This window comes from Gallus gallus, chromosome 5, assembly GCF_016699485.2.
Source record: "Gallus gallus isolate bGalGal1 chromosome 5, bGalGal1.mat.broiler.GRCg7b, whole genome shotgun sequence".
Classification (NCBI taxonomy): domain Eukaryota; kingdom Metazoa; phylum Chordata; class Aves; order Galliformes; family Phasianidae; genus Gallus; species Gallus gallus.
In genome coordinates, this window is record NC_052536.1 from 31,251,426 (window position 1) to 31,271,164 (window position 19,739).

Sequence of the window (19,739 nt, forward strand, 5' to 3'; positions counted from 1 at the left end):
AGTTCTGACAAGGAGAGATTCCACTCAGGGAGATTACTAAGATTTCCACTGCAAAAATGTAATCACTTAAACAAGGTAACAAGGTTTTCCTCTGGGATTAGAACACTCTTCACATCCTTTTTCTAATGCCTTGTGATCTCAGATGTAACTAGTTATATTTTAATTTATTAAACTCCCCTGAAAAGCTTGAGTTTAGGAATGAAAAACCATAGAAATTAGGGGTGCAGTGCCAGACCAATTGTTGTATGTTTGTTTGTATTTTATTTTGTTACAGATATTTCTTAAATCTCACTTTACCTGGAAAAGCTCAACTCATTTTGAAGACCTCTATTCAGAAAATAACTGCAACTATCCATCCAGGGAGGTATAGCTGTCACACAATAATTTCTCAGCCACATGATTTGAAATCATATATCAGCATCTTGATTTAAAAACAAAACAAAACAAAAAGGCAAAATTACTTTTTAATGTGCAAAATCAGATTACATCTTTAAACATAAATTGTGAAATGGCATGATTTAATTCTTAAGGAAATGTTATAAGAAGTAAGAACAAGAAATTTTTGAAGAGGTAAAACAATCTCATCCCAACTATCTTTTTTGCTGAGTAGTTCAACTTTTGAGAAAAGTTTCACTTGTGCCAGGGAAGGGGAGAAAGTTATACTGAGATGTTGAAGTGGTACATTTTCATTTAGGAAGTTATTCCAGATCATGAATAATACAGAAAAATTTTGGCACGCTATTGTAATGCTATTTCTCCAGTATTGTTGGCCATGTGAATCCTAGGCTTTAAAGGAAATGTCCACATATTGAAAAATATGTTAAAATATTTTTCCCTACTTACATAGTTTAATTTGGAACAGAAATTTTATTTTCCATTTTTTTTTTCACCCCTGTGATATGTCTTTCCATTCTGTTTTTATATCTGGTTCCACTCTGGTTAGCAAAGGTCAGTGGAGGGGAACGTGAATGGGCAGCAGTCATGCATGTTTCTCTTAGACCACTATTTTACTTATCAAATATTACAAATGCCAGTGTTTTGCTGAAAAAATAAAAATTATTACCTTCCTCAATAATGTGAAAATCACTTTCTAATGTAACCATAGAAGCATCTGTCTCTGCTGTGGCTTTTTGGTTTTTTTGTTTTATTTCCTCCCTGCCACCCCCTGCCATCTTTTTTTTTTTTTTTTTTTTTTTTTTAATGTAGTGCTGTTTTTGTTATTCTAAGACCATATTTGTCTCGCTGGGAGTCATTTTTCACTCAAAGGAATGTGGTTCTGCTGCATCTCTTCAAGGAATCATAGGAGCCCTGCGGTTTCTATGAACTCAGATGTTTTCTGGATATCAGCTGCGAAAATCATGCATTCACAAGAATTGAAGCTGCCTGACAATCCCTGGAGGTAAGCACGTCTGCTTTTTGAAGCATGAGTAGGAACAGTGATGAAAAATGTGGGCATTTGTGTACCAAGCAAATGCAACTCTGCTGAAAAATTTATCCAGTCTCCAGGTTGATTCTGATAACAGTGTAGGATGAAAATAATAGTGGAAGCATTCATAACAAATATTAATAAAATAATAAATCAAGATATTGAATATTTAGGATACTGGCAGAATTGAGAATCACACAAGAAGACAAGACCAACTTTTATCTGAAGTTATAACTCTTGCAGTGCAAAATGGAATTTCTTAATGCTAGCTCCATAACTTTAATTTGCTCTTAATTCATTAATATTTACTTGCCAGTCTGAGTTTTCTTCCTGCAGGTATAAAAAGCAAAGTATTGGTATTACAATATCCAGAGCATAATTCAGCCTTGGAGACTGTTTTTGCTTTCAGAAACAGTGCTGTCTTTCATTTCTTAAAACTGTGTTAAGATCTTGATTTTAATCACTAATTTATGTCCAGGAGTGTCTTAACCTGATTTTGGTTATGCAAAAGTGGAAACCCTTACAAAAGCAAAGGCGCTTACATTTCATTGAAGAAAATTCCTCATAAAGAAATGTTTAAAGTTATGCAAAAAGTAAAATGTATTTTGGGAATTAATGAATTTACACATACGCTTAAGTGCTTTGCTGAAACAAGGCCAACATATTAAATATACGTAAAAGTAACCATATAGGCAAAAATCCTGGTCATATGGAATCTGAAGTAAAACTCCTAAGGGGAGCATGAATTTACTTCAGGCCATCTGTGGCACATCTGAATAAGCTTATATAAGTATTTCTTTATGTAAGTATATATTGAAATTTGGAGATTCGCATTTTTGAGGATCTTTGTAAGAAATTATTTCAGCCATTATTTTAAGCAATCTTTTGTTACCAACAGTGACAAATGAAATACTTTAAAATGAACAAACTCAGATATTTCAAAATCCATTTTTCACAATGAAGAAGAAAAAATTATTTAACTTATAAAACTTATTTAAAAACTTATTCTTAAGGTATTATTACTTTTTTTTTTTTTAATTTTCATAGGAAATGCTGAGTAAATATTTTTAGACTGAAATTCTGCAGCACAAATATTCTACTGCTTATGTAACCCCAGATTCCTATCTGGAACAGCCTTTAACTCAAAGACCAGTCATTTGTCACTATTTCACAGCTTCAGTCACTATTGGTATTGATTTTTATCCTGAGATGCTCATATCTCTATCTCAACTCTAACATCCAACAAAATCATAATTGTTTGTGTTCTGTCGCACTGTTTCATTGCTTTTCTATAAATGGTCTGCACAGAGTATGTTGTAAACCACATAATTTATTTAAAGCAACAGAGAAAACTTCTTACTGCATTTGACTGGAACTTTATTACTATTAGCTTTGTTCTGTTATCAAATTAATATCTCAAGTTGTCATGTTAGTGTCATGTTTTGCACATTTCTGTGTCCCCTTCCTTTATTCTTCTCTGGCTGAGAAAGTATATTATTCTCCAGTAACTTTATGCTAGAAATTTTTAAAAATGTTTTTATGTGAAAAATAATAAATAATTACTATTACTTTAGCATAAAATATACTTTTGTCATAATTGAGGTATTTTCTAATTACAACAAAAGAAAAGCATTAGTATGAGAAAGACAGATGTGAATATATATGGTATAGAAATATCTCTGCATGATAGCATGATAGCGTAGGACAAAACTGTGCCTCTCTTGTGAGAGTTGGCTGCTCTGTAATCTGTCACTTGTGAAAAATATAGCACTGGAAGGAATGGGAATTCTTTTAGTAATTTTCATCTTCGTGAAACATTTGGTTGTAAGTAAGACAATGAAGCTGTACATGCAGGAGGCCACACAGCTGGAAAGTGGTTTGGCAGAAAAAGACCTGGGACTGAACATGATGTGTCCTTGTGGCAAAAAAAAAGACCAGCAGTATCCTGGGCTGCATTAGGAGAAGCATTGCCAGTGGGTTGAGGGAAGTGATCCTCCTTCTTTGCTCAGCGCTGATGAACACTGTGTCCAGTGCTGGGCTCCCCCTTACAAGAATGATAAGACCATATGGGAGAGAACCTCATGCAAGACCACAAAGATGATGAAGGGATCCTGTGAGGAAAAGCTGAGAGTGCTAGTGCTGAGAAACCTGCTGAGCTTGGAGAAAAAAAGTTTCAGATCTTATCAAACATATATAAATACCTGAAGGGAGAGTGCAAAGTAGATGGAGTACCCAATAATAGGACAAGAGGCAAAGGGCACAAACAGAAACACAGGATCTGTCTGAACATCAGGAAACACTTTTTCTCTATGAGGGTGACCAAGCACTGGCGTAGGTTGCAAAGTCTCCCTCCTTGGAGATATCTTGAAGATGTCTGAACATCGTCCTGGGGAAATGGCTCTAGGCCCTGATTATCATGAGTGTGAGGAAAGATGACTTCCAAAGGCCAACCAGTCTGTGATTAACTTGTAGAAAAATTGAACAAAAATACTAAATTTCCAAAAATTTCTTTTCCAGAAGAAACAAATCTCAGAATTGATAAGGATTTTCTAAAACAGAAGATAACTGCATTAATTATTTGATGAGTAGCTTGTGAACTTTTAATAATAAATGCAAGTGAGAAAAGGTTGAAAAACTGCAAACAATTTAGACTGGAAAAATATCATGATAAATATCTAAAAATATATACAGAGACTTTTAAAAGAATCTATTAAATCCCAAAGGAAGAGTAGAACAGTAGCTTTATTTCATAAAAGTAAGTAAGAATTTCTTTCCTTCTATTCTTGAACAGACTTATTTGAAAATCCAAAAACCACACAAAGTCCGGAGTAAAATTTACTAGATTGACTACATTCAACCTGAAAATTCTTGAATGTAACTACAGTTGTCCTCCTAGACTCATGAAAATGAGATGATATCTCTGGAGGTTTAACCAGGTTAACTCCTGCTTAATGTGGAACTGTTTCTGCCTGCACCATGGATAAATTCTTGTCTACCTCTTAACTTAAATTCATTTTAGAAACAAGGAGAGTGCTGGCTTACCTGAACCACGGACTGAGACTACTTTACACACATCAGCAGTACTGAAGTCAGAGTAAAATATGGAGGTTGCTCAAATATTCATAGATATTATGAATATCTATGCATTTAATAAAGAAATGTAAGATCTTTTACCTCTCTTAACTTGCAGAATGAAAAATCATAATAGTTAGCTAATAATCATTGTGTTTAGTTAATTCTGTTTTTCACTTCAATAACTTTATAATGCAAAACTCAAAACAAGAGAACTGGAACCAAAAAGCAGGATGGTCTCTTTTAGATTTGAGTATGAAAGATTATTTAGTCTTTAATTCAGCATAAAGCAAAATGGATTTTTATTTTTATCACAGCAACATAATATATGCATTGCCCTTAAAATATCCACAGAATTGAGAAAGACCATGGCCAGTGGCATATGCAAAAACGAAACTTCTCTATGACTTATTATTCTATATGAGGGTGTCTGGAGGTGGGTGGGGTGGGTCTGTCATTACACAAGTCTTATGAGGAGTGGCTGAGGGAACTGAGATTGGAGAAGAGGAGGCTCAAGGGAGACGTTATGGCCCTCTACAACTACATGAAGGGAGGTTGTGGTGAGGTGGGAGTCAGCCTCTTCTCCTTAGTAACTAGCGATAGGATTAGAGGGCGTGGCCTCAAGTTGTGCCAGGGGAGGTTCAGGTTGCTTGTTAGGAAAAATTTCTTTTCTGAAAGAGTGGGCAGGTGCTGGAGTCTGCTGCCCAGGAGGGTGGTTGAGTTACCATCACTGGAGATGTTCAAGAAATGTTTGGATGCTGTACTAAAGGGCATGGTTTAGAGGGGAAGTTAAGTTACCTTCAAAAATATAGGTAAGGATTGTTTTAGATCTTTGCTGATTTGAAATAGAATTGCAGAAGAGCTGCATGTGCATTATAATGTTCTTTGGAGTAAAATATTCCTTATTCAATATTTATTGTCATAACATGCATGATAAACCTAAGCAGTTTGTAGAACTTTGTTATTTGTGTTTAGTTGCATTTAAATTTTAGCTGACAGTTAATGCAAATGTGGTCAGAAGGAATGTTGCTTCTGTGGTGGAGGAGCAGTCCTGCTGTCTGTTGATAATAGGTGACTCAAAGCAAAACTCTTCAGAAATGCTGCAGATAGATGAGAATCTGATTGTGATAATTGAAACTTAATTCTTCTCAGCTGGCAATGGATCAAGAAGATTTCCAATAGATTTCCTATCGTGTTATAGTACGCAAGGTAATTTCTGTTTCTACTGGCAAGCTGAACTTCAGTTTGAAGGCTAAGATGTGAATATTAGCATGATAAGGAATAAAAACTAAGTTAATTTAGGATAAGAATAGTGTTAAAGACTATTGTTTCTTGCAAAGCTCCGTCTAGCTATCAGTTATGAAGGACATCTTCACAGCAGCACACTAATGGATTTGTTCTAGTTTATTTTCTCCTTCAAAATGCCCTGTGTGTTGTGGCCACTGTAGGGCAAAATCCTGCTAATTGTAGTGTATGCATCTTTCCCTCAAAACCCTTTCCTGACTTCTACAGTCTTGTAGATTATTAGGTCTTTTTTCTATTAAGATAAATAAACTGTGAACTCAAATCTTTGTTCTAAAACAGCAGCTGCTGTGATTGGTGAGATTTTTGCATATCAGCATCATCTTGAGTATTTCTTATCATTATTTTGGCATATGTTAACTGGAAATACGCCCCATGTTTCTGCTTCCTAGAATAATGTACAGCGTCAAGCATTGACAGGAATGACACAGGCAGGATAGCAGCAGAGCTAGCAACTTCTGAGCAGAGCTGTGTTAAGGCAATTCACTTTCACTGACACCATGAAGCTACAGTTTAGAGACTATCTAAAATAATCAAACAATTGAGAAATGACATCTGTAAGCAATTTTAAGAGAGGCAACTTGTGTACTTTTCAGAAGAGCTGATTGAGTGAGAGGATGAGGAATTTGAAAGCATTTTACATAGAAGTAGTGCATCTAAACAGATATTCTGAGAAGAAAAAATCTTGACTTCATTAACTGTAGCTAATAACAAAGGAAATAAGAAGCCAAAGCCTGCAGATCTACTCAAATAGTGCTTTTAAAAGTAGAGTTTTGTTTGATATATGCAGTGGAGAAAAGAATGCTAGCTTACACAAGATTAAAAATATTTATACATATTATATTGCATAGGTATATAAAACACACATACATATGGAAACTCAATATTGTATTTTTTTTACTGTATGTTTAACGCTGCAATAAATGTATTTCTCTCATAAATAATTTACTGTTTATCTTCTACTATTTTTACTTACACAAAAATTTGTCTTGCCATTACTGGTGGCTAGTCCAAAGGTATCACAGAATCATGGAATTTCAGGTGTTGGATCTTAAGAGATCATTGAGTCCAACACCCCTGGTAAAGCAGGTACCCTACAATAGTTGCACAGGTAGGCATCCAGACAGATCTTGAATATCTCCATAGGAGGACACTCCACAACTTCTTTGGGCAACCAAAGTTCCAGTGCTCCATCATCCTTACTGTATAGTTCTTTCACATGTTTGTAAGGAACTTCCTACGTTCAAGTCTTAAACTGTTACTCCTTGTCCTATTACTACATACCACCAGGAAGAGCCTGGCCTCATCCATTTGCCTCCCACCTCCCTTTAGATATTTCTTTTTCTATTTTGTTAACATTACCCATGGTAAAACAAACAAACAAACAAGAACTTTTTACTTAGCTAAAACTCATGCAATGTGAATGAAATATGCATAAAAAGCATTTAGTAAAATTATTAATGTAGAATGTTGAAGTCTGTATAATCATAGGTTAATTGCAGAGTTAATATATTTTGGTAACATTTTCTCTAGTACATTTGATACAGTTGGAGATGATCTTAATTTGTCAGATTACTGTTTGACCAGAAACCTATTCTCAAGTTTATAGTTTTTATTCAAAGAGGAAAATATGTAGCTTATACAGACAATTTTGACATGGTACATTAGCTTTTACTGTGTTTTATAATTTTTACAATTTAAATTGCAGAATAAATCTATCATTTAAAAAAATAAACTTATTTTTATTGATTTATTTTCAATGGCTTGTGAATGATTGTAACTTTTATGACATTTTTTCAACTGAGGAATTTGAGGATATTATTTCTAAGTATTTCTTATCTCAAATTTCATCACTGGTTAAATGCAGGTAATACAACTTAATTTCTGTTGCAATGAAGAAAATAATTCATTGGATTTAGTTTATTAATTCCCATTTGCACATCAAAACCACACACACACACACACACACACACACACAAAAGATAATCTCAAATAAATTTCAGGTGTGGTCCTATGATAAAAGTGGAGTCCCTTCAGGGTCTACAAGAAATAAGCAGCAAACTACATTCTACATACAAGAATAGAAATACAAGAGGTATAAGTACAGAAGAAAGAATTTCAATGTTTTATGTAAGTAAAACTATATAAATCATTGTGAGAATATACATGGAATTTTTAATAGATTTTTACTTCGGCAGCTTCGAATATTTTAGATTGCATTGCCTAAAAGGATTTGAAGTGGTTTGGAAAAAAAAAATCCAAAGTTGGTTCTTTATGTAAATTTCCAACTGGAAAAAGAGTATAAAATAGTGACAGTATTGTTTGTTGATGTCCTCTAGTGATTGTTAGCAATGCATTCTTGCACATATTGTTTCAGACAAAAAAATTAGTATTTTGCATTAGCAGAGGATAATTAGGCAATAAGATACAAAAGAGAGTAGGGTTATCATGAGATAAACACACACATGGGGTGTTATGAGGCACAGCCAAGTATCTGCAATCCCTCCAGGGTATGATTATCTCGTGATAACCGTACACCCTGGAGTTGCCTTATTGCTATTATAAAATATATTTATTATAGGAAAAAATGCACATTTTTGTGCTGAAAGAAGACGAAGGTGGCAATTTAGAATGCTGAACAGCTGAGCTGTGTGGTTTACATAGATTAATCTATCCCATTGGAATGTTTCCTCAGCCAAAAAAATGTTACCTAAATCCAAGCAGTCATAATCTGTAGTGATGTGCGGCTATTTGGAGTATTTGAGAAATTCCCTCCTTGGTTCTTATGCTGTTTATTTGACTGCAAGGTATGCACATAAAAATATGAGGACATGGAGAAGAGTTAACAGGATGCTGAGCATTTTGAATGTTTGGTAATATTTCCAATGTCTGGATTCTTCCATTTCACTTTTATGCAAACTCTATATAAACAATTGAAAGCTTCAGAGAGTTGAAAATGCTTCTAAAACTAATTCAAAACTATTGGGAGAGGGAAGTTAGAAAGTACAAACAATGTCAAAAGAGCTTTAAAAGCTGGGTAACTGATGAGCCAGGGAGACACAAGGAGATTCTTCCGAGCAGAACAGTGATTTTCTTATCAGGTATAGAGATGATGTAGCAAGGTGTAAAGGCAGGTGCATAAATAGACACTGGTATCTTTGTACAAAACCGAAGCTTTGCCACCATCTTCAGAAGACCAAGGTTTCTACAAGAAAATACTTAGCATCAGTCTACACTTACTTACATAATAGACTAGTCTATGTAAATAGCCTCTCTGAGTCCTACTGCCTGTCTTTGTAGATAAAAGTTGGCAATTAGAATAATGAATTAAAATAACTTTGTTTGGTTGGTTGCAACTTGGTAGATGCAAAAATCATGTCTCTGAAAAACATTTGTAGAAGCTCTTATGGTTTTAGATGTTTTATCAACAGTTATGCTTAAATATCTATTCTTATACTATCATTCTATTATTAATGAAAAACATTATCATAGAGTTATAGAATGATTTGTATTGGAAAGAACTAACCATGCTCTAGTGTACAGTATCAGTCTCTCTGACATGGGCAGGGACACCTTCCACCAGACCAGATTGCTCAAATGCCCATCCAACCCGTCTTTGGTTACCTTCAGAGATGGGACATTTACAAATACTCTGGACAACCTGTCTCACTATTTCTTCCTCATATCAACTCGAAATCTACCGTCTTTTAGTTTGAAGCCATTATCCCTGTCCTTCACTCCCTAATAAGGAGTTCCTCTTCAACTTTTTCATAGGCCCCCCTTTAGGTACTGGAGGGGTATATTATCATATTTCAGTGCAACAGTTGGAAATCGTTTCTTTAAGTTTGTAATATTATTGAACAAATATTAAGAAGAAATAAGCATTGAAGTAGCTTACAAATTGTGTGTTAAAATGTAATCAATATTTGTATTAATGTTTGGGCATAAAAACACAGAAAGAGAGCCTTGCAGAATTTATTTCTGCTTAGAATCTTGTACCATGGCCTTCAAAATTGTCAGCTTTAATTTAAGATTAGTGTTTAATATAGAATATGGAGATCAATGCAATTGATATGATTGAATAAAAAAGTCCTTGTAAGGATATATGGTGCACATTTTTAAATGCAACAAGTTCAATAATTGGTTTAAATGTAAAAATAAATTGTGTCTAGAGATATCTGTCCTGGCCTGGGGTGATGCTTTATTGGTTTTTGCATTTCACTAACTGATGTGCTTTCATGTAAAATCAATATTATTCAGTCAAATATATTTTGCTGTGTTGTACAGTAAGCTCAGTTATCCAAAATAAAATATTAAATATAAGATACCTAACCTTTATTTTAAAGTAAAGTTTTTGTGAGGAAAAGAAGGTAAATTTTGAAAAAAATACAGTTTTAGCTTCCTAAATGTTCTATAGAGACCCTTGGATAATGTATAGATTTTTCATGTGCTTCTCTAGCATTTTAGTTTGCTAACTCTCAGCCTTTTAATTAAGTCCCTAGCCATTCCTCTGAAGGTAATTGCCATCTGTGGAATATTAGACACCATTTCAAGTGAGGCATATATACCTGCTTAGCAGAGCTGAGTAAAACTAGATATCACACTTCTTAAATGTACGAAAGCTAAAATTGCATTTACCTTCTTTTTTAATTTATTTTGAAGAGAAAGTGGTTCCCCCCCCCCCCCCCCCCCCATGTAGACAATTTTGGCACCTTAAATACAGTTGAAAGACAGAATTTTTAGAAAAATTCCTGAAGTCTTACAATTCTTTTTTTAATTATGATGTCTTCCTCATACATAGGAAGAGCTGAGGAATAGATCAAAAATGGAATTTCCCATATCTCACTTGATCTCACTTTAAAAGTTACCTAAACGATCAGAAAAACCTATTGCCACCACAGAAGATCTCAGCAGAGGTAGAATGCTGGTCAAAAGAATTCTAACAAATACAGTTAATCAATTCAGCTGGATACAGTGAATATAATTAGTTTTAAAGTAGTTTTAAAATTAAATAAACATATTTCAGGTTTTTAAATTTTGTACCTCACTAATCATTAACAAGAAAAGAGTAGACTGTGAAAAAGCTGCTGGCATTCAAAGGGGAGATTTTATTTTAAAGATTTATTTCAATGTACTTTCTTCATGCAATGGTTGAAGAAATATGTGAAGGAAAGGTATTTTTGCATGTGCTTTTCTAGGGAAATAGGTCTATTTAATGTCATTTTCTGTTCTCTAAACTCCAAATTACAGTGCTCCCTTTTCCTTACTGCAGAATGCTGAGTACACAGATAGGGTGTGTTTTTACCTTCACTCTCTCTAAGTTGTCTTGAGGAAGCAGGTACAATTTTGTGGTCTGCTTTGCAAAGCTGTAATTATTGAAGAAAACCACAAATCCACATTTTCATGTAAAAATAATAAAAAAGTATTTTCTGTGCTATAAAGTTTGCATACAGAAAATTGATATTTCTGAATATTTCTTCCAACCCTACAATTCTGAAACACTCAAAAGGTTAAAAAAAAAAAAAAAAAAAAAAAAAGAAGAGTAATCGACAAAGGAAGTGAATGTACATACTGCTTATTGAATTCAGCAGAGCAGAGAAATTTTCTGGACTACTGATTTCATAGACCAGTTTTACACTTTTTAGTCATGCTTTAAAACAATTGAGCACATGCCATAAACATTGAGTCACTGGAAAATGAAGGGTGGTGAACCATTCACAACCTAACTGAACTAATATGTCAGAATATTATAGCTTCAGAATGTGTGAAGTGAATCCTAACCCTGCTTGCAAGACATTTTGATCAAACAGTTTTTGATAGATATTTGCATAAAATTATACTTTTTTTTTCAAAGCAAAAATTACCAGAATGTAAAATGCTGGTCTTAGAAAGACTCTGCTAAAGGAGAAATAGACTTTAATCCATTTAAATCAAAACTTTGGCAGTTATTTAGGACTACTAGGCTAGGGATGCATTAGTTGGCTACTCATGCAATTGAATATGGTTGAGACATTAAATGCCTGTTATTGTCATCATTCTCAAGACAATATTTTCACTTTTGTCTTGGCTATCAGATAGCAAACAGAGCCTAAGTAGAAAACCTAGACTGATAAAGACAATGGTAATGAGAGAGAGGAATATTTGAATAGATGCCACGAGAAGAAGAAAGCATTGCAAATTACAAGACTTGCTCTTAAAAATATCCTTTTCAAAATTTTTATAGAATAGTATTCAAAGAGAAGATTTCCCCAGAGAATTAATACTCCTGGAACAAGTTCTTAAAACTAGAAAGGCAATGAAATTTGTAAGGCTCTGTGGAAAAGCTAATCACTAGGAGGAAGAATAATGAACCAGTAAGGGAAATCTAAAAGTCAGCTTTTTTTTTTTTTTTAATTTGACTGATTTCTCTTTGTTTGAGGTCAACTAAGTTATACTTTTATATGTCTATTGTAATGGGGTCTTACTGGAGAGGAAGGGTTAAAGCAAATTTCAAGTGTCAAGTGAGGTCCACATGGCATTTTTTTTTTCATGTATTATAATGTCACAATTGTAAAGGTACAAAAAATCCTTCCATCTGAAGCTCTGTTGAGATTGTTTAACTATCATACATAGACAGAGCAAATTCCAGTGGGAAAAGAATGACACAGTATGAAGCATCTCTTGCTCTTGCATATGGCAGCAGCTGTTGGTGCCAGCAACTGCACTCTGGAGACAACAACTCAGGAAACACACAGTCCATTACATGAATTGTTCTCATGCTCTAGCACAGACCAGTGACATTTTTAAGAATGACCTACTAGATAACTGTTTTCAAAATTGTGAGTGTTTATAGAGTACAAAGTAAGTCAGCAAAAGCTAAGGGGCAAGCGGCAGGAATAGCTCTTACTTAATGTGTTACAAATTGTGCTGGTGGATTAGCTCCCAAAAGTTCAACTGAGTTTTGTAGTTTGAAAAAAAACCACAAACATTAAACATTTATTTTTCACCACCAAGGATGAAGCTAGAACAGTATCGATAACTGAAGGTATCATGGCAGCAAACCTCTGCATGCACAACAGCTTCCAGCAAGTGAAGCTCTGTTTCCTTATTCATACAGGTGTTGGTATTAGGGAAGAGATATTTTTCAGTTTCTTTTAGATACAGCAGGTACTTATATCTTCTTTATGTGGGAGGTAACTGAAAAGAAGTCCTAATTCAAATCAGAAGTATCTAGAAAAGTTGCTGACATATGTATGTGTGAAGGAAGAATTCCAATTATATTTAAAATCTGTTTAAGACATACTTGAAAGAGTGGCTCCCAATTTTAGCAGGACTTTTTCCTCTTTCCATTTTTGTTCAGATATTAAAACTGGAAACCTCCAAAGTCACTGAGTGGAGCGCTTCACTCCTTCAGGAACTGAATTATCAGAAATTCAATAAGCTTCCTAGTAGCCATTAGTCTCCCATGTTCTGCCATGGGAAGACAGCTTCAGAACTTCCCTATTCTCTTCTGTTTTCCAGTTTGAATGGATTTTGACATTAGCATTTTTTCTTCAAATGCTTTGTGTCTTTTAATTGTTCTTTTCTCCTCACTGGTATGTATACCCTGATACATTTGTAGTCAGCAGATGTATTTCCTCTCAGCCTCAAAAGTCATGCTCAGGAGTGCTCTCAGAGGATAGATTTTCCATTTTCCTGATGATCTTTGCATCTTGTTTGATTTATCATATAGCTTACAAAGTAGAACTATTACAGTTAATTGATAATTTTGTTGAAGAGAAAGAATAATAGCAGAAAAAAGTATTTTGTGGTAGGTGAGACTGGAAATCCTCTGATTTCCAGAAATCTGATACCCAGAAATATATGCTCCATGTTACAATGAACTGATCAGATATCCAGTAATTCTGGAATAATTCTGATCAAATTTATTTAATCTGTTTATACTAAAGAGTTTTTGTGATGACATAACTGTAAGATATTTGTTAATTTTCACAACAACCATCATTGTCTACTTCCCACTACTTTCTTCTCACTTTTAGTAATAGAAGACAAACAAACAAACAAAAAACAACCAGGTAAGCACAAATGGGACTTGAATAATATGACTAAAATGTTTTTTCTTGATTTTCATATATTCTTCTATTTTGATATCCTAAATATACTTGTCCAGTTAATTTGCAGAATTAAAGAACTGGGTATCTTTCATAAAAAAAATTGGCTAAATTGAATATGGCTAATTGATTCAGCTAGTTAAGTGGGATTGAGTGAACTAGCTGATTTTTTGATGGGGACTATTGATTCTAGAAGTTTCATTTCCCTCTTGTTGGTTATCCAGAAAAAAAGCCCCTTGTACTTTCAGGTATTAGTGGAAATGTTTCTAAGATGCTTAAGAAAGACTTAATACTTTGTAAGTGAAATTTTAAAATCCCAAAGAAAAATTTTCATGTTCAGTCTGAAGAGTTCCTAAAATAATGATTTTTCCTAATACATCTTAGAAGAAAAGATTTCTATGGTCTTTGATGCCTTTATTGCAGTTTCTTTAGCTGAAACTAGAGAAAAACAGCACTAATTTGTAGTATTGTACAATTATAAATGACAGTTACTAGAAAACTCATTCTAAACAAGACCATAGGTTACAGTTTTGCTGGCATATCAATAAAGGAATTTATATGAGAATGTTTTCTAATGACTACATTATTTTATATTTTATTTATATGCGGTTTTCAACAGTCACCATCTGTTTCTGAGTTCTGTATTCAGTATTCAAAACTGATCATTTCAACCAACTTTTTGCATGTCACATTAATTTCCCAATTAATATGTATAATTGATAATGTTAATAAACAAATGGCATAAGTTACTGAAATCAAAATAGAGCTGGCTTCAATGTATTATACACTATACTTTTTGTTTATTTAGAATAGCTATGTACAATTTTTTTTTTTTTCAAAGAGAATAGTACAGAAACGTGCTAGCAACCTAGTTTGAGTAAATGTATATTTGACTATGTATTGCCCCATTCATAATTCAGATGGGTGTTTCCAGTCGTATCAGTAAGCAAAACACAGAATATCACACAGTGGTTGGCCATTTTTATTTTTGAAACTTCACTTCTCCCCAGCATTATGCTACAGTGTGTTCTAATGAGTGTAAATAAATCCATTATTTCCCTGTGACAATGATAAAGAAAAACAGAACTTATTACTGCTATCAAAACAGCAACATAAATCAAAGAATTAGCAGGAAATAAAAAAAAAAAATCCCCAACAACAACAACAAAAAATATATTTCTCAGCATTTTTTCTTGCTATGCGTGCTAGGGATGTTTTCAGTAATTCTGGTTTTTGGATGCAATTTTATTTATGTATATTCTATAGGACTAGATATTGCTGCACCTGGGAGTTCTAAAATTGATCTAAATCTAAGTTGGATGTAGCAAACCCCTGTGCTGCTTTCCAGGTCCTATTGACTCATCTATAGTTTGATCTACCTTGCTCAGGGAAGAATGTTTTTCACATGTTGTCTTCCCATCTGAATCATATACATAGAGTGGGAAGTGGGCAGGAAAAAGGCTGAGTTGCAGCTCTAAACCTGTCCTGTTGTCCCCTCCATTGCCTCAATAGTTGCTCAGAGTTAATGGCTCTACCTATATACTACTAATCACTGTTCTCTCTGGTAAGGAAGAGCCACTCAGTAGTGAAAGCTGTTGATTGCTCTGTCATAGACTGTTACGGTTCCTTCACTAAGGCGTCAAGATGCTGCTACAAAATGAATGCTCTAATTCACAGTGAATGTTACAATCTCAAGACAAAATGGAAACGATAATTTTAGACAGGCAGATCTCCCACCTGCCACTGAGTGGGCAGTATCCCCCCCTTCTTTTCTCAGCTGTCTCTTTTGTGTTACAAGGACAAACTTTATTGTGGCCGGTCACTGTTATTTACAAATTACCTGTGGCTGATACAGCAGCAAGGAAGAAGGTGGAAACGTCTACCTGGTCAGCATCTGAGTGATTACAGCAAAGAAAATTATGGTGTTTAAATTCTGCCTCTATCAGTGTCACAAACATGACATTCAGTTTCAGACCCAAAATGCACTACAAAATAGAAATAGAAATAAATAAAAATAATAAAAACTAACAACAGCCCAGTTAATATCAGTTCAGGCTTTGGAAGGCTTGATGAATACACTAATTCATTTTAAAGATGTTATTATAATCAACTTCTCTGGCTTTCTACGCAGAAAAGACAAGAGATTTTCAGACAGTTTTCCTGTAGAAAACCATAACCAACAGTCACAAAAAAATACCTTTTGAAAAGTCACACATTTCAATGTAAAGATTCCAAGTTAAGAAAATGTATTCTATTTCTTGGTAAACTGTTAAAATAGTTAATACTTCTTGTCATCAAAAATAGAATCCAGTTTGCACTTGGCTGACTTTCAGTCATTCATCATTACATTTTTGTCTGCAAGAAGAAATAATGTTCCAGTGTAATTTCTATGCAGATAATTACAGATCATGAACATGTACGTTGCATTTCTTTAACTTCTTTTACTATCATAGAATCGTAGAATCATAGAATCGCTAAGGTTGGAAAAGACCCACAGGATCATCCAGTCCAACCATTCGCCCATCACCAATGGTTCTCGCTAAACCATGTCCCTCAACACAACGTCCAAACACTCTTTGAACACCACCAGGCTCAATGACTCCACTACCTCTCTGGGCAGCCCATTCCAGTGTCTGACCACCTTTTCAGAGAAGTAGTATTTCCTAACGTCCCGCCTGAACCTTCCCTGGCACACCTTGAAGCCATTCATACTATTCCAATAAGTAAATTTCCTAATATATTTATACATGAGAAAATGATTTATCATGATATACAATGAAATGAATTTAATTTCTCATTTTTATTTTTATTTCTCTTTGGTATAACGTTTTAAGCCAGGCATGTAGCAGAAATACGAAGTCATGGCCTGCAACAGTGATTGAGCACCTGGTGAGAAGGCAGGGCTAACCTAGGGTTGCTCAGCTGTATACAAAGCACCTGAGTGACTGGAAGGACTGGAGCTAGGATCCACCCCTTCCCAGACTTCATTTAAGGGTTGGCAGTAGAGGTGAGGGTATTTTGCTGGAAATCTCTGCCTACTGGAGGTTTTCTTAAGGTAAGCAGTTTTTTTTTTTCCCTTTGTTTTTTGCATTCATGGCTGCTGTGTTTGGGCTTGTTCTCATTTACTCCAGCCTAGGATTGTGCTTCTCTGCTATCAGACTTTCCATCAATTACAGTATTGCAAGCAGGATGCAAATATTTCTCCATGTCTACTTTTAATAAACAGAATTAAAGCTTCATGTTTTCTATTTAATGGTAATGGTAATTAAATTTGCAGGTATGCAACTGACCTATTCCTGTAGCTGTAAAACTTATGCACGTTCATCAGTCCTGAGTCTTCTTACCAGGTCTAACATTATGTTACAAAGCTTTCTCCTTTCATACACTGTGAGTTTTACTAAATTTCGCATTTCTTATTTAATACCAAATAGCCAGTACCAAATAGCTCACCTTGCAGTTGGTATTTATTATGCTGTGCAATATGATGTCACTGAGACCCTCCAGAAGGCCTTTGCTGTATCACAGCTCCGGGTAAATCTGTATTACTGTTTGTGGATACAAAGAGTTCTGAGATATCTTAAGAATACAAAAATATTCATGGAAGGCAATTAAACATTCACATTGAGGGTATATCTGTTCCTGGTATGAGCGTCAACTCTGATTGGATCAAAGAGTATAACATATCCTAACATGAACCAAAGCTATTGTGCGTTTTGTGTATTAAGTTTTAGTTATATAGCAAAGGGTGTTTTTTTTTTTTTTTTTTTTTTTCAAAATGTCAATGCGCTGAGAATTTTTTCTTGCACTTTAAAGGTGGTCACAGTTCAATTCTGCACATTCTAGTAGGAATCATAGAATGAATTGGATTAAAAAGAACTTCAGTGATCATAAGATCCCCCATGCTGCAGGCAGGGTTGTCAACTGCTAGATCAAGTACTAGATCAGTTTGCTCAGGGACCCCATCCAACCTAGCCTTGAAGACCTCCAGGGACAGGGCACAGCCTCCCTGGGCAATGTGTTCTGGAACCTCACCATACTCTAAGTGAAAAAATTCTCCTGACATACAGTCTAAAGCTTCCATCTTTTAGATTAAAACCATTCCTGCTTGTCCAAACACTATCTACCTATGTAAAAAGTTTATTTCCTTCCTGCTTATTATCTCCCTCTAATCTATAAAATCCTATAATCTCTTTATAATCTCCCCATTATCTCCATGTAAATACTGGAAGGTCATAATGAGGTCTTCTCACAGCCTTGTCTTCTCCAGACTGAACAAGCCCAGCTCCTTCACTGTAAGACAGAAGAATTCTATTTTGAAATTATTTGTTTTTTCTGCCCCTCATCTTCAAGAAGAGTTTCAACAACATAAAACATTTCCAAAGAATCTGAGAGTAAACTTTGAGAAGGGCACTTCTGTTAGAAACAGCAGCTCTTATAACAAATTGAGTATTAGGAACAGTTTTCAAATTCTCAGTAAAAATTAAGAGGTTTTACTGGTTCCTGGTCATATGTTATGTCATGTGCTTATAAGCATATGTTATGTCATATGTCATATACTGCTAGAACTGTCCAGAAGTACTTAATATGAGTCAGCTGTAATTGGAACATTCATCAAACATCTTCAGTAAATGAAATATGATCATTCTAATAGAGCTCTGAGAACCTGGAGAGCAGAGGTCTATAAACTAATATACTAAAGCATTAGATTAGGAGAAAAAAAAAAAAAGGATTAAGAACATAAGTTTGTTTAATAAAATTACCAGCAGATAACCATCCTTTCTATTGCATTTTGCTTTGGTCTGTTTTCTGATCTCCCCACTCTAATTCCAAATACCTTGCCTTTTGGACTAGGTGCTGATGCGTCTCTCAGTTCTTTTCTTTCTTATTTAACATCAAAAAGTGCAAAGAAATGAAACTTGGAGTCCTGGAATGCAACTATGGAAACTGAGATATTGATACTACTCATGACCAAACACATATCATCTACAAATTATCCTAGCGCTTCTGAAATTAGTTTGCATATAGTGTTTTAAGAGACATTCTCAACTTTACGTAAATGTCTTATCATTCTTATGCTTTTGTACTATGGATTAAGTATGTTTCCTTAACATTTTATGAGCTTAATCTGGATGTGCTTTTAAGTATATCCAAAATCTACTTTACTTTAACATGTGGTTTTTGTGTTTTCTTTCTGTGATTTCCAACACATCTCTGATTCTTTTTTTCTGATGAATACTGTGCTAAAAGCATTTATGGAAAGTATTATGGACATTTGGCAGGAAACCAGTTAACTTTAAAGAATTGTTATCAGAGATTAGATAGCCATGAAACAATGAAAAACTTTTATTATCTAGCATATAAATTTCCTTAGTTGATGCTTCAGTGCTTGCACATCCCTATTCCAAATGTTTATACAATATCATCTGAAATTACAGTTTCTGTTTACATTCAAGCTGCCACTCAAGCATGATTCCACAGAACGTTAATTAGCTGTGTTACCCAATTAGAAAAGAGGGAAATATCTTGTTGGCACTCATGGTAAGTAATACTTGACAGGCAGCTTGAGTATAACTTCAATTCTGAGGAGTTTTGTATTGGTGGGGAAAAACAAACAAACAAACAAAAGAAACCTAAATGATGTACTGGACAGACACCGTTTTTTTTTTTTTTTTTTTTTTTTTTAGTTTGCAAAGTTAGGAAAAAAAGAGACTACTTATTGCCATTTATTTAATGCATCTTGAATGCATAAATTTATCCTTAGCATTGTATTGTCACTCTTGCCGTTCTGTGACGTGGCAGTAGTGGAGAACTCTCCCCATACTGCAGAAGCTGGTCTTAGAAAAAAAGAA

At 34.4% G+C, this 19,739-nt stretch overlaps 1 long non-coding RNA gene across 2 annotated transcripts in view; it reads left to right on the forward strand.

Moving 5' to 3' along the window:
- The window catches only part of LOC124417983, a 107,498-nt gene that overhangs the window by 17,737 nt on the left and 70,022 nt on the right, over positions 1-19,739 (forward strand). Inside the window, exons 2-3 of one of the 2 annotated variants that reach the window (XR_006939360.1) lie at positions 275-364; positions 1,228-1,399. This is a non-coding gene — a long non-coding RNA (uncharacterized LOC124417983). Of the gene's footprint in view, positions 1-274; positions 365-1,206; positions 1,400-19,739 lie in introns of both variants that reach the window. The other variant, XR_006939359.1, reaches the window with a different exon arrangement.